Here is a 15,235-nt window from a genome sequence, read left to right on the forward strand (position 1 = left end):
TGTCCAGGAGGAATTTAGCATAGAATAAAATCGCCTTAATATATAGGAAAGGATTGCATCCACCATTTTGCCTCAGTTCCCTCATCTGTAAAATGGGGATTAAGACTGTGAGCCCCATGTGGGATAGGGACTGTGTCCAATCTGATTTGCTTGTATCTATCCCAGTGCTTTGTAAACTCTGTGGCATACAAAAAATACCTAACAAATGCCATTAAAAAAAGGGGGGGAAGGAAGTGAAAGCAGCAGGTGTTCCCAGATCATTCAAGCAATCCAATCAATCAGTCGTATTTATTGAGCTCTTACTTTGCTCAGAGCACTGTACTAAATGCTTGAGAGAGTGCAGTATGACAGAATGGGTAGACACATTCCCTGCCCACAATGAATTTGCAGTCTAGAGGGAGAAACAGACATTAACAGAAATAAATAATGGATGTGTACATAAGTGCCGTGGGGCTGAGGGAGGGGTGAGTAGAGAGAGCGAATCCGAGTGCAAGAGCCAGAGAAGAGAAGGGAGCTTCACTGGCAGCATCTTATTTTCTCATTCAGTGTTTATCCCACACATTGGTTCTTAAAAAGTCACCGTACCAATGTACGCTGATATGTCAGACGCGAGGTTCCTGCTTCAGTCTACTCAGTGGTATTTATTGAGCACTTACTATGTGAAGAATACAGTATAACAGAGTTGGAAAACACATTCCCTGCCCAGAATGAGCTGACAGTCTAAAGGGGAAGACAGACATTAATATAAAGAAATAAGTTACGGATAGCTCGAAAGTTCATTTATTCATTCGTTTATATTTAATGCTTGCATAAGTGCTGTGGGGTTGAGGGAGGGGTGACTATCTAGTGCTTAAAGGGTTCAGAGATCTTGGGGTTGTAAATATATGCTAATCTCATTGTGGGCAGGGAATGTGTCTACCGACCCTGTTGTATTGCACTCTCCCAAGTGCTTAGTACAGTGCTCTGCACACAGGACACACTCAGTAAATAAAATTGATTCTGGATCTAAGTAAATAATAATGATAGTATTTGTTAAGGGCTTACTATGTGCCAAGCACTGTTCTAAGCACTGGGTAGATACAAGCAAATTAGGTTGGACACAATCCCCGTCTCCTGTGGAGCTCACAGTCTTCATCCCCATTTTAAAGATGAAGTCACTGAGGCACAGGGAAGTGAAGTGACTTGCCCAAGGTCACTCAGGAGACAAGAGGCGAAGGCGGGATTAGAACCCAGGTCCTTCTGACGCCTGGGCCCGACGTCTAGCCACTAGGCCACGGTGCTTCCCCTAACATTATTTACATCATTAGCGGGGAACTGTAGGAAGTACCATAGTTCACAGGAGAGTCGGTTCAGCTCCTATCACCAAGTGAAATGAATGGCAGGAAATGTTCCCTATTGTCAGCAATTGATCCCCCTCTCCACCAACCCCCACCCCCTTATGGAAACTAATAGGAACCTATTAGGAACTAACAGGTCAGCTACACGCTCCGTCTAGCCTTTACAACTTTGCTCTTATAACTTCTCTGGAAGAGTGAAGGTTTTTGAGTCTTCCCCTGAGACCTCAATCCTTGCTCTGTCTCATCAAGCTGTCACCAGAGTGACAATCAAACTGGGTTTTTTTCTTCTTTTTTTGGGGGTGTGTGTGTGTGGGGAGCGGTGGCGGGGGCGGGGGGAACCAGCATCCCAGTAGTTTTCAGGGAAGGGAGAATGGGGGAAAGAATGAGTGGAGGCAGAAGGAATGATTTCAAATCCAGCAGTGACCAGAGAATCAGTGCCACATTCATTCATTCAGTCAGTCAGTCATATTTATTGACTGCTTACTGTGTGCAGAGTACTGTATTAAGTGCTTGGAAAGTACAGTTCAGCAACAAATAGAGACAAGACCTGCCCAACAACGGGCTCCCAGTCTAGAAGCGGGGAGACAGGCATCAAAACAAGTAAACAGGCATCAGTAGCATCAATATGAATAAATAGAATTATAGATGTATACACATCATTAATAAAATAGACTAATAAATATGTCCATATATACTCAAGTGCTGTGGGGCGGAGAAGGGGGGTAGAGCAGAGGGAGGGAGTTGGGGCCATGGGGGGGGAGGAGGAGCAGAGACCTTCCCAGACCTCCTGGAGGAGGTGAACTTTCAGGAGGGCTTTGAAGAGGTAGTTTGGCAGATAGGAGGAGGGAGGGCATTTCAGGCCAGAAGTAGGATGTGGGCCGGGGGCCGACGGCGGGACAGGAGAGAATGAGGCCCAGTGAGGAGGTTAGTGGCAGCAGAGGAGCAGAGTGTGCGGGCTGGGCTGGAGAAGGCGAGAAGGGAGGTGAGGGAGGTAAGAAGGGGCAAGGTGATGGGGAGCTTTGAAGCTGATAGTGAGCAGTTTTTGCTAGATTTCCCCTAGACTGTAAGCTCGTCGTGGGTAGGGAACCTGTCTGCCAACTGTGTTATATTATACTCTCCCAGGCCCTTGATACACATAATGCTCCTGATGTCACCTGTCACCAAGAACATCACCCAGCTAACTGGCCCAAGTCAGGTGGACATATCCAACCCGTTTATCTTGTATCTACCCCAGCGCTTAGAACGGTACCAGGCACATAGTAAGTGCTTAACGAATACCACAATTATTACCGCATCCTGTTTGTGGTATCCGTGTGTTGAGTCAATGAATGTTGTTTGGCACGCAGTTACTCCCACATATTTTCAGCTGCCTGCACGGAGGATTGTACTGAGTATATGGGGAATAATAATAGTAATAATTATTGTATATGTTAAGCGCTTCCTATGTGCCAGGCACCGTTCTAAGCGCTGGGGTGGATAGGAGCAAATTGGTTTGGACGCGGTCCCTGTCCCATGTGGGGCTCACTGTCTCAATCCACCTTTTCCAGATGAGGTAACTGAGGCCCAGAGAAGTGAGGTGACTTGCCCAAGTTCATACAGCAGGCAAGTGGTTGGAGCCGGGGGCGAGGTATGGGGTGGAGAGTGCCAGGTATCTTACTTAGTCCGGGGTAAAAACCTGGACTCAGCGTGTGAAACGGGGTGGTCTGGTGCGATTCAGACTTGCCAAAGTTTTATTAGGCATGCCGTAACTGGAGTCGTACCCTTTCTCTTGGTTTAATGCCCTCTGGATCGATCCAAAGAACAAATGGCATTCATAAGATTAATCTGCGGGAAATAATGAACGTTGAGGGTTATTTTCACCTTCGCTAATCCTCTATTTGTGTATACGAGGGAAAAGCCAAGAGCAGGTGAGGCTCAGAGCCAAGTAAGAAGAAAAACCAAAGCACCTCCCACCTTTTTGGGGCCAGTGGTGAGAGGTTAGTGGTGGAGGTCACTCTGTGAGACGGTAATAATAATGTTGGTATTTGTTAAGCGCTTACTATGTGCAGAGCACTGTTCTAAGCGCTGGGTTAGACACAAGGGAATCAGGTTGTCCCACGTGGGACTCACAGTCTTCATCCCCATTTTACAGATGAGGTAAGTGAGGCCCAGTGAAGTGACTTGCCCAAAGTCACACAGCTGACAAGTGGCAGAGCAGGGATTCGACCCCATGATCTCTACGCGCTTAACAAATACCAACATTATTACCTCCAAAGGCCGTGCTCTTTCCACTGAGCGACGCTGCTTCTCAAAGCCAAGCTCGTTGCAAACCTCCTACCTCCAGTGTCAGGAAGGGAACCAGCGAGGAGACCTTGGCTGACACCTTGGGCCTGTTTTATGTCGTTTTGGCCACCGAGTACCAGTGGCATTATATGTCTGCAGATGGTTAAATGCCAGCAGGACGATTTAGGGGGGAATGTAGGGGTGAAGACTCTGAGCCCCTGTGGGACAGGAACTGTGTCCATCCCAATTAACTTGTATCTATTCTAGTGCTTAGTATAGCGCTTGACACATAATAAGCATTTAACCAATACCATAAAAAAGTTCAAAATGAAGAGGAAACTGTTTGATTTTGGCGTTGGAAACACTTCTTAATTGTTGCATGATATGAGCGTTCTAGAAAGCAGACTGCAAACATTCCTGAGACATATATCCAACAGACATGGAGTGATCTCAGCATCGCTCCATGATGATCTGTAATTTATATTAATGTCTGTCGCCCCCTCTAAACTGTAAGCTTGTTGAAGGCAGGGAGTGTGTCTGTTTATTGTTATATTGTACTCTCTCAAGAGTTTAGTACAGGGCTCTGCACACAGTAAGCGCTCAGTAAATAATGATTGTATGAATTAGGCTAACCAGTTAATTAGGATGCCATACCTAATGGGATGCCGTCCCTAACGTGGGACCATCCACACCCAATTATCTATCAGTATTTATTGAGTGCTTGCTGTCTGCAGAGCACTGTAGTAAGCGCTTGGGAAAGCAGAACACAACAATATAACTGACACATCCCCTGCCCCTATTTTCATTAGCCTAATCAAATCCTAAAACATGACAATTTTAATTTCTCCTTTTTAAACCCAAACTAGAAGCACACGAAATCTGGTCAATTATAACCAACAGAAACTCCGGCTTTATAGATCGGTAATGCAGTTGCTTTCAGTCGTCACATAGTTTAACAGATCACGTGAGAGAGTAAACAGTTCAGCCATGGACTGCCCATTATAATGGTTTTTTAACTTAATCTTTGCATCAATATTCAATCCTCTGGATTTCCACCCAATATCAAGGACACTTCCAGATTAGCTAAGGCACAGAGCTGATAAATAAAGCCTCCAAATCTCAATCAATCATATTTACCGAGCGCTTAGTGTGTGCAGAGCTATGTACTAAGCGCTTGGAAGAGTACAACAAAATTATGAACAATGGAACTGTTTCCTATTATCAGTAGGAAATATTTTCAGATGTTGGAAGGCTCGAAAGTTTACACGCATTGATCGATGACAGGTCCATGATGAATTATTAGGGAGAAAAGTGAGGGATTGTACAAATTTGATCCCTGACTGAAATTCAGCATCCATCACATTTCTCTTCCAAGCTCTCTTTGGTAATATTGTTGAAGACTGGAATTGGATGAACCATTGGTCTCTTACAGTATGACATTTCTCTTGATATTATTTCCCATTATTTGCTGTTTTATAGCACGCACACGTACAGTCAGTCAATGATATTTACTGAAAAGCCTGGGAGCCAGAGGACCGGGTTCTAATCCCAGCTCTGCCACTTGCCCGCTAGGTGACCTTGGGCAAGTCACTTCACTTCTCTGGGCCTCAGTTACCTTATTTGTAAAGTGTAAATTAAGACTGTAAAATGGGGATTGAGACCATGAGCCCCATGTGGGACAGGGATAGCATCCACCCCAAATTGCTTGTATCCACCCCAACGCTTACTGCAGTGCACACAGTAAGTGCTTCAAAAATACCATAATAATTAAGTCTGGGCTGCATATACACAGGACTAATGATGAGTCTAAACTCAACCTAAGAGTGGCTGTTGGATGGCGACATGAGGTAATAATAATTAAAAATAATTGTGGTATTTGTTAAGCACTGAATTGTGGCCAAGCTCTGGGGTAGATGCATGATACACACTCTTTGGGCCTCAGTTTTCTCATCTGTAAAATGGGGGTTATTTTATATTCTCCTTCCTCCTTTGACTGCGAGCCCCATGTGGGGCAGGGATTGTGTCTGATTCATTCATTCAGTCATACCAAATAGCACTGTTGGATTGATCAATTGATTCAAGATGGTCACAAGTCAGAAAAAATGAGAGCCAAGTAAAGGGGGAAACATGTCAATGTCAGCCTCGAATGGTCTTGATAACTTTCAATAACTTTAACTTCCCGGAGTACCTGCACATATCTGCCAGTTCTGGCTAAAGAGCACTGTCTTCCCTACTCCACACTTATCAGAAATCTGTCTTAAATGTAACTTCTCTCTGGAGACACCTCCCACACAACTCGGCTTTTCTAAACCCAATTGCACCTGTCTCCGTTTGAGGAAATATTTGAATTTCTCCCCTACCATTTGGCATCTCTCCTTTTAAACGATATTATTGAACATTGACGATTTACTTAATCTCAAAGTTTCATGGTTCATACAAAGTTTGATGCCTTTTCCAACACTGATGTAGTTTTAGAATACTGTTTAGTTTTATGCTTTTCTCTTCTTTGACATTGTTCTGTAAGTGCTGTCTCATTAAGAATAATGTTTCTTCTGTCATGGGTGTTCTGTTCAACTTGTTCCATCTCCAAATATGTTTTTTTTTCCATATCCACATGTCAATCAACAGCTTATCTTATGCTCACAAATGATAGTCAGGACAACTCAAATCGCTAAGAGTTTTAACACTGAAATTTAACTACTGAAGGTCCAGAATGAGCTGGAGATTTATGGGGCTGCTCTCCCAAGCGCTTAGTACAGTGAATCCCCATTTGACAGTTAATTCCCATTTTACCCATGAATATAACTGAGGCCCAGAGAAGTTAGTCTGAAGGGGAGGGAGAACAGAAACTGAATCCCCATTTGACAGTTAATACCCATTTTACAGATGGACGTAACTGAGGCCCAGAGAAGGTACTCTAATGGGGAGGATAAACAGGCACTGAATCCACAGCACTTATGTCCATATCTGTCATTTTATTTATTTGTATTGATGTCCGTCTCCCCCTCTAGACTGTAAGCTCGTTGCGGACAGGGAATGTGTCTGTTTATTGTCGTATTGTGCTCTCACAAGTGCTTAGTACAGTGCTCTGCCCACAGTCAGCGTTCAATAAATATGACAATGAACGAACAGATGATCGTATTGGAGGCCCAGCGAAGTCCATATATAGGGGCGGGAGATGAGGCATCGAGTCCCATTTTACAGATGAGGAAACTGAGGCCCAGAGAAATGAAGTGGCTTGCCCAAGGTCACACAGCCCGCAGTTGGTAGAGCCGGGATGACCACCCCGGTCGTCTGACTCTCAGGCCCGACCTCTTTCCGCTAGGCCATGCTGCTGTTCTCAGTTTCCCCGGGAGTTGCTGTGGATAGGCCGTGTGGGAGGGCGAGGGCCTCGGCCCAGAAATGGAATCGGTGCGAGCGAGATAGCAGTTGCCGAATGACAGAACTCCGTTTGCCACCTGTTGGGCTGAAGGCACGTGCCAAAAGAGCTGATCGTAAACATATGTTCCTTCCCAACAGGCAAGAAAAGAGCATCTGTTCCAAGCTGGCTATGCTGGGGTCTGTGCTACAGTGTGCAAACACCAGCAGGCTCCGCTTCCTTGACTTTCTGGCCCAAAGCGCTGCCACGACCACGAAGGGCGGTGTTGTCCAGTGGTTAGAGCACGAGCCTGGGAGTCGGAAGGACCTGGGTTCTAATCCCTCCTCCACCATTTGTCTGCTGGGTGACCTGGGACAAGTCCCTTCACTTCTCTGGGCATCAGTTCCCTCCCCTGGAAAATGGGGGTCGAGACTGTGAGCCCCTGAGGGACTGGGACTGCGTCCAACCTAATCGGTTTGTATCTTCCCTGGCGTTTAGTACAGGGACTGGCTCATAGCGAGAGCTTAAAGAATACCAAAATTATCATTATTATTAGAAGGAACGGGAGCCCCCCTCTAGACTGTAAGCTCGTGGTGGTCAGAGAATGTGTCTTTATATTGTTCTAATGATCTCTCCCAAGTGCTTAGTACAGTTGTGTGCACACAGTAAGTGCTCAATAAATATGATTGAATTAATGAAAGAGAGCAGATGTAATTACAGAGGCGTCGCAGGACAGAATGGAAGAAGAGGAAATGAGGGCCTATTTATGGAAGGCCTCTTGGAGGAGATGTGCCTTTCAACAGAGGTTTCAAGGTGGGGAGAGTGATTGTCTCAGATATGAAGAGGGAGGGCATTCCAGGCAGGTCATGGACAAGAGATGGGTGATGAGATCAAGGTACAGTGAGAAGGTTGGCATTAGAGGAGCAAAGTGAGCGAGCTGACGGGTCTATACTAGCTCCTTGGCAGGGTTTGTGTGGCTTGGGGTCCATCTCCTTACTCGTCAGCCGGGATCATGGAAAAGCAGGAAAGCACCTGCGAGAAGCCTCGGGTTGGTTTGTTGTTTTTTTAATTAAAAAAAAGTGTCCAAAAAATTAATTCCCCGAGGCCAGCAAGTGACCCGAGGCAGAGGGGACTCCTGGACCAAAACAGTGCAACTGCTGCAGAAGCGTGTGGAGGAATAGCACTTGGCTGGCATCTTATGACTGGCAAGTGGAGGTGGTGCCATGTTGGATCGTGGTTCAACCCCTCTGCCTCGAGACTGGTAAAATTGAGAGGACGCCCAGACAAATCCGTGAGCCAACCCGAACACCTCTTATGCAAATCACCGACCCATTAAAATAAATTAAGGATATGTACATAAGCGCCGAGGGGCCGAGGGCGGAGTGAATATCAAGCGCTTAAAGGACGCCTTAATTGGACCCTTTTTAGTAAATAATCCATCTGGGCCCTGGCCCTGGGCAGGAATCCTTATTCATAAATTGAGGATGGGATTTTATAATATGGTCTCATTAGTTCCAGCAGCCTTAACAAATCCCTCCTGTTGATTAATTGTCGATTCAATTGTGTAGAGTTTTCACTTTCTGTCTCGGCTGCCTTGCGGACAATATATTCTTTCATAATTTACTCGAAGCTGATGATGAAGAAAGGAGGAGGGGGAGCGATAGATTTTAATTAGGGCTCCTAATCCTTTCCCGAGTTCTTAGCACAGCGCTTAGCACTTGAAAGCACTCCAGAAATTCCAATGATTCCACAGATCCATATAGTTGACCATTGTTGCTTTTCTCTGCATTTCACTTTTGCTGTCTCATTTCACTCAAAGGCAGTGTGGTCACAAAAAAGCGAGATTTAGCAAATGTGGATTTTTTTTTTTTTACTGGACTAGTGAAAAAGCAACTACCTTCCCACTTGATATATTTTTTTTCTCTCTTTGTTAAGATGACCACTGATGGCCCTTTCCCAAGTTAGATCATCTCTAGACTGTGAGCTCATTGTAGGTAGGGAATGTGTCTGTATTGTATTGTACTCTCCCAAGCACTTAGTACCATGCTTTGCACACAGTAAGTGCTCAATAAATACGACTGAATTAATGAATGAAAATGATGTCACACAGAGCAGCTCAGTGATGTACCATTTTGCAGAACTCCATCCCAGATTATTGCAGGACTTGTTAAGATCTTACTATGTGCCCAGCCCTGTACTAAGCCCTAGAGTAGACACAAGATCATGAGACTGGACACAGTCCTTGTCTCACATGGGAGTCACAGTGTAAATAGGAGTGAATAGGATGTAAACCCCATTTTACAGATGAGGGAACTGAGGTTCAGAGAAGTCAAGCGATTTGCCCAAGGTCACACAGCAGACAAGTGCCAGAGCCGGGATTAGGACTCAGGTCCTTTGACTTCTAAGCCCATGTCCCTTCCACCCTGACTTCGCAACCTGCTCTAAAGCCTTAGTGTTATTACCTCCCCAGTCTCATTTAAACAGAGGGCCTGCTTCTGAGTCAAGGAGCTCAGAAACAAGGAGGATGCTGAGTTTTTAAAATAAAAAGACTGAATATGAAGGTGCCCAGAACTGCAACTATATTATCAGGTTTTAGACTGGCTGAAAAATCTTATTGTCCAGTACAAATTGTACCGGTGGCCACCTGGGGGAGAAGCAAATATATCCAGACATTTGAAACTGCTACTGCAGTTGAATGGGGAAAATGGTGAGTGGGTAGGTGTGTGTGTGTGCTGTGAAAATGGTGAGTGGGTATTTGGGTGTATGTGGATGGGGAGGGGGCTATCAATCAGTCATATTTATTGACAACTTACTCTTTTTGTTTGTGGCATTTTTTAAGCACATACTGTGTCAAACACCATTCTAAGTGCTGGGGTGGGAACAAGTTGATCAAGTTGTACACAAAACACCAGTCTAAGTGTTGGGGTGGGAACAAGTTAATTGGGTTGTATACAGTCCCTGTCCCCTACAAGGCCCACAGTCTAAGTAGAAGGGAGAACAGGAATTGAAGCCCCATTTTACAGCTGAGGAAACTGAGGCCCAGAGAAGTTAAGTGTCTTGCCCCAGGTCACCCCGCAAGCAGTTGGCAGAGGCGGGATTACAATCCAGGTCCTCCAACTCCCAGGCCCGTGCTCTTTCCACTAGGGCACGCTGCTTCTCACTGTACTAATTGTTCACTAAAGTACAATAGTGTTGGAAGACACATGCCCTGCCCTCAAAGATTTTACAACCTAGCGGCAGAGAGAGACACTAAAATAAATTCCAAGTAGAGGAAGCAATAGAGTTTAAAGTACGTAAAGCATAAGGGGTGAGTGTTTGAGTCCTTAGTAGATGACGAGTTATGTGCATTAAGTGATGCAATGGGGGAGAATAGGCTGGGGAGATGAGAGATTAGTCAGGGAAGGCTTCCAGGAGGAGATGTGAGTTTAGAAGGGCTTTGAAGATGGGGGAGAGCAGTGGTGTTGGATGTGATTTTTTGGGGGGGGGGGAGGGGGTAGTTCCAGGACGTAGAAGACAGTGTGAGCAAGAGGTCTATGGAGAGAGATATAAGACTGAGGCAAAGTGAATAGGTTGCTGTTAGAAGGGCAAAGTTCGCAGGTTGGGATGTAGAGCTGCAGCGTGGGTTAGTGGATAGAGCACAGACCTGGGAGTCAGAAGGTCATGGGTTCTAATCCCAGCTCTGCCACTTGTCTGCAGTGAGATCTTGGGCAAGTCACTTCACTTCTCTGTGCTTCAGTTCCCTCATCTGGAAAATGGGGACTGTGAGCCCCACATGGGACAACCTGATGATCTTAGAACAGTGCTTGGCACATAGTAAGCACTTAACAAACACCATAATTATTATTTTTAGGGAGAGAGGAGCGAGGTTAGAAGGAGGGAGAGAACTGTTGGGTGCCTTAAAGCCGACGGTGAAGAAGTTAGTGTGGTATTTGTTAAGTGCATGGGTAGACACAAGGCAGTCAGGTCCCACATGGAAAGAGGGAGAACAGATATTAAATCCCCCTTTTGCAGATGAGGGAACTGAGGCATAGAGAAGTGAAGGAACTTGCCCTAGGTCCCACAGCAAACAAGCAGCAGAGCAGGAGTTAGAACCCAGGTCCTCCAACTCCCAGGCCTATGCTCTTTCCACGAGGCCACACTGTTTCTCCATCTCTTGAAAAGGACATTATTTGTGTACAAGTTAAATACAAAGATTCACCACTTCCTTAATGAGCTTCCTCTTAATCTCCTTCTTTCCCAAGTACTTTCATAACCCTGACCTACTGTAGTAATTAAGTTGTTTGTGATTTTGAATCATCCTAGTTGCCCTCTGTCCTTCCTTTCTTTATTTACATGCGATCCTTTATTTGAAAGACTAGCAGGCATTAAGGAAACTATTTTAAATGTCATTTTGTTCAGAACAGTTCTATAAAGCACTTGTGTAATCTCTTCAAATTTATCTTTGGTTATTGATCTTTATAACCACTTGATTTTTATTTTGAACCACTGATCATAACTCGAATTAAGGTTTAGAGCTCCATCTTGCACCGCCACACAGTTTTATCCAGTGCTGGATGTCATGTGATTATAATAATCATGATTGTAATAATGACATTTGTTAAGCACTTATTTTGCATCAAGTACTGTCCTAAGCACTGAGGTAGCTACAAGTTTATCACGTTGGACAAAGTCTCTGTCTCACATGGGGTTCACAGCCTAAGTAGGAGGGAGGACAGATACTGAACCCCCATTTTACAAGTGAGGAAATGGAGGCAGAGAGAAGTTAAGTGATTTGCCCCATATCCAGCAGGTAATTGTCAAAGCAGGGTTTAGAACCCAGGACCTCTGACTCCCAGACCCGTGCTCTTTCCACTAGGCTTTTCATATTTTTATACCTAATGTTATTCTTCTTCACTTCTCCATCCCTAATTGCATTCACCACTCGAGATCCCTTCTGACAGAATTCTTTTGGCTTTTCTGAACTCTTTTGCCAACTACCCATAGCTAACTCATGTCGTGAACCCATCCGAGGCATCCATGTAGCATTACTCTTCTAGCCTTGCAGATTGGATACGAATTATTGCCTTTGTCCAATGACCCAGCAAGCCCTCATTTAATGACTTCTGACTTAAACTTTAAAGTGAGGCCCCGCTTCCGTCCTTTCTAAAATCCGGCCTCAAGACCTTATCCTTATCTTTTGTGTCTCTAATAAAAAAACAGCAGAGGCAGTCTTCAATATTTTTCTGTGAGACCATCGCATTTACCCCAAAGAAAATCCCCAGATGTTAGCTATTTCTTTAATTCTCTCTGTGAGTGATTTTGATTTTCTTTATCTTTTGAAAATAGGATGAGCGGGCTTTCCTGGTTTTGACCTCCCCAAGATATTCCTCATGTCAGTACATCAATTGACTGGGATTCCAGGATTGTTCATCCAAGAGAGATCATTTGAGGAAAGTGTAATTTTAGAACGGATCCCATCTACACACTAGTCAAAGACCTTGCACCTGTGAGAGGGAAGAGAAGCAGGGTGGCCTAGCAGGAGAGGGCATGGGCCTGGGAGTCAGAGGACCTGGGTTCTAACTCCGACTCTGCCACCTGTCTGCTCTGTGACCTTGAGCAAGTCCTTCGCTTCCCTGTGCCTCGGTTATCTCATCTGTAAAATAGTTATTCATTCATTCATTCAGTGGTATTTATTAAACACTTACTGTGTTCAAAGCACTGTCCTAAGCACTTGGAAAAGTCCAATATAACAATAAACAGACACATTCCCTGCCCACGTTTCCTGTCTGTTGGGAGCCCCAAGTGGGACAGGGACTGTGTCCCATGTGATTATCTAAACTGTAAGCTCCTTGTGGGCATGCAACATGTCTGCTAATTCTGTTATATTGTACACTTTCAAGCGCTTAGTACCGTGTACAGAGTAAGTGCTCAATAAATACCACTGATTGATCTACCCCAGTGCTCAGGACGGTGCCTGGCACATAGAGCTTAACAAATACCATAAAAAATAAGAGAATCTGATGCCTTTCTCCCCCATTACAACTCTACATCTCACCATCATTTTCCAGTCAAATATTTTTTTACTACCTTCAATTTCCTTGTCTAGTTCCCACAAAATCTCCAGATGGCTGTCACCTTAGCCCTGGGGATTGGGTAGCGATTAGATGCTCTAATGTCCTGGATCACCTGTGTTGACATGATCCTGATCCCCTTCAACATTTCTTGTTCCCCCTTTGGGAAATGCGTGTAATACCATCATCTGTTCCAACCCCCTTTGTGCATGATGAGAGAAAATATTAATTGATTTTTTTTTGGAATTAATTATCATTGCCATCTTTCAGAGTCCCTATTGTCTCTCTCTGTGACCTCTTGCACTATAAAGGTGCATTAAAATTGCATAATTTGTCTTAATATTTCATGTGGACTTCCTTTCATTTTCCAGCAGTGCACCTCACATCCCTTTTCATACTCCTTCGACTTCAATATGGGATTATCCCCATTCTGTTCTGCCTTACAGATGCTGCTCTCTGAGCTTTCATCATTTTTGCCCTTCCTTCTTCCACGTCACAGTACTTCAGAGCTTTTCATCTTCAAAGAATTTTGCAGACTTTATGGAGGCTTTATTGTCTTACCCTGCAGCCCCTGCCGTATCCATTGGCTTGGGTCCCCGCTGTTGCCACAGAAATACAGAATGACTACCCCACTTCTCTTCTGAGTTGGCCTTTGGTAGCCCTTTGAGCATCTCGCCCCCACTGAAACAGCAGTGGATTTCAAGCTACTGAAAATGGCTATCATTGCCCACAACTCTGGAAAAAAAAATTGAGACGTTTAACATCGGGAGAGATGAGATAAGAGATGCTTATCTGGTTAAAGGAAAACTAAACCTAGTTCCAGGAAAAACTAGGAATATGGGAAAGTATTCCTTTTTTTAAATGGTATTCGTTAAGCGTTTACTATGTGCCAGGCACTGCACTAAGCAATGGGATAGATGCAGGCTAATCGGGTTGGACACAGTCCATGTCCCACGTGGGGCTCATAGACTTAATCCACATTTTACAGAGGAGGTAACTGAGGCACAGAGAAATGAAGTGACTTGTCCAAGGTCATAAGGCAGACAAGTAGCTGAGCCGGGATTAGAACCCAGGTCCTTCTGACTCCTGGGCCCATGCTGTATCCATTAGGTTCATCCTTTCTATTAATTCCTTAAGAACAATCATTTCAATGCCAGATAACATGATTAACCCAGCATTTGTAATCTCTGAAATACTATTTCAAAGTAATTTATGCTTCTAAATTCTTTATTCCAGCAGTTAGTTAATCCACACATCACCCTTGTAAAGTCAGTCATGCGTATTTATTGAGTGCTTACTGTATGCAGAGCTCTGCACGAAGCGCTTCAACCGGTGTTAGCATCTTTCAGTCAGTACGCACAGAGAGCAGTTATTGGCTTTCCTGATGCTAAATTAATTCACTAGTATTTATTGAGCACTTACTTTGCACAGAGCATTTTTCTAAACGCTTGGAATGTACCATTCAAAAATGGGAGGACAAAAATGGAAGACGAAACTAAGTTTTTGACTTTGTCTTCCCTTCTCCCACGTAGACCACCCTGTCCTACCTTCATTTTCTGTCCGTAGAAGCACTCTGGCATTACATACAACTCACCCTATTTTATCAGCCTGGTTTCTAGGTGATCTCAATGGTTCTGTGGTCAGCATACATTAAACCAGCTTTGCCTGAAAGAACAAGCATTACCAACTCCTAGAAAATGGCTCCTGCTTACCCTAACCTCAGGAGGTTCAGAGAAAGTAAACTGAATACAACGGGCTTTCTTTATTCTGTTTCCCATATAAATTGCTGTTGGCCCCAAGCCAATGAATGCTTGCAAGGCTGTGATTAAACCAGATCAAGTGGTAGAAGTCAAATCAGTAGAAGTAATATGTAAAATGGGGATTAAACTGTGAGCCTTATATAGGTCATGGACTGTGTCCTACCGGATGAGCTTGTATCTACCCCAGTGCTTAGTACAGTGCCTGACACAGAGTAAGCATTTTACAGATACCATAAAAAAGTAAGTTCTTGGGGAAGCCATATAGCCTAGTGGAAAGAACATGAACCTGCCACGTGGCTGCTGTGTGATCATTGACAAGTCACTGAACTCAGAATCCCAATTTCTTCACCTGGAAAATGAGACAATCATATTTATTGAGCACTGTATAACATAGCAGAGTTGGTAGACTCGTTCCCTGCCCTCAATAAGCTTAGTCTTCAGGCAAATCAATCAGTATTTGTCCTCCTT

The 15,235-nt window shown here is 44.4% G+C and overlaps 1 pseudogene; it reads left to right on the plus strand.

The window, feature by feature from the left end:
• Positions 1-7,035: 7,035 nt before the first annotated feature.
• Positions 7,036-15,235, plus strand: part of LOC103170474 — a 41,803-nt pseudogene continuing 33,603 nt past the window's right edge.

Source organism: Ornithorhynchus anatinus, chromosome 20 (genome assembly GCF_004115215.2).
Source record: "Ornithorhynchus anatinus isolate Pmale09 chromosome 20, mOrnAna1.pri.v4, whole genome shotgun sequence".
Lineage (NCBI taxonomy): Eukaryota > Metazoa > Chordata > Mammalia > Monotremata > Ornithorhynchidae > Ornithorhynchus > Ornithorhynchus anatinus.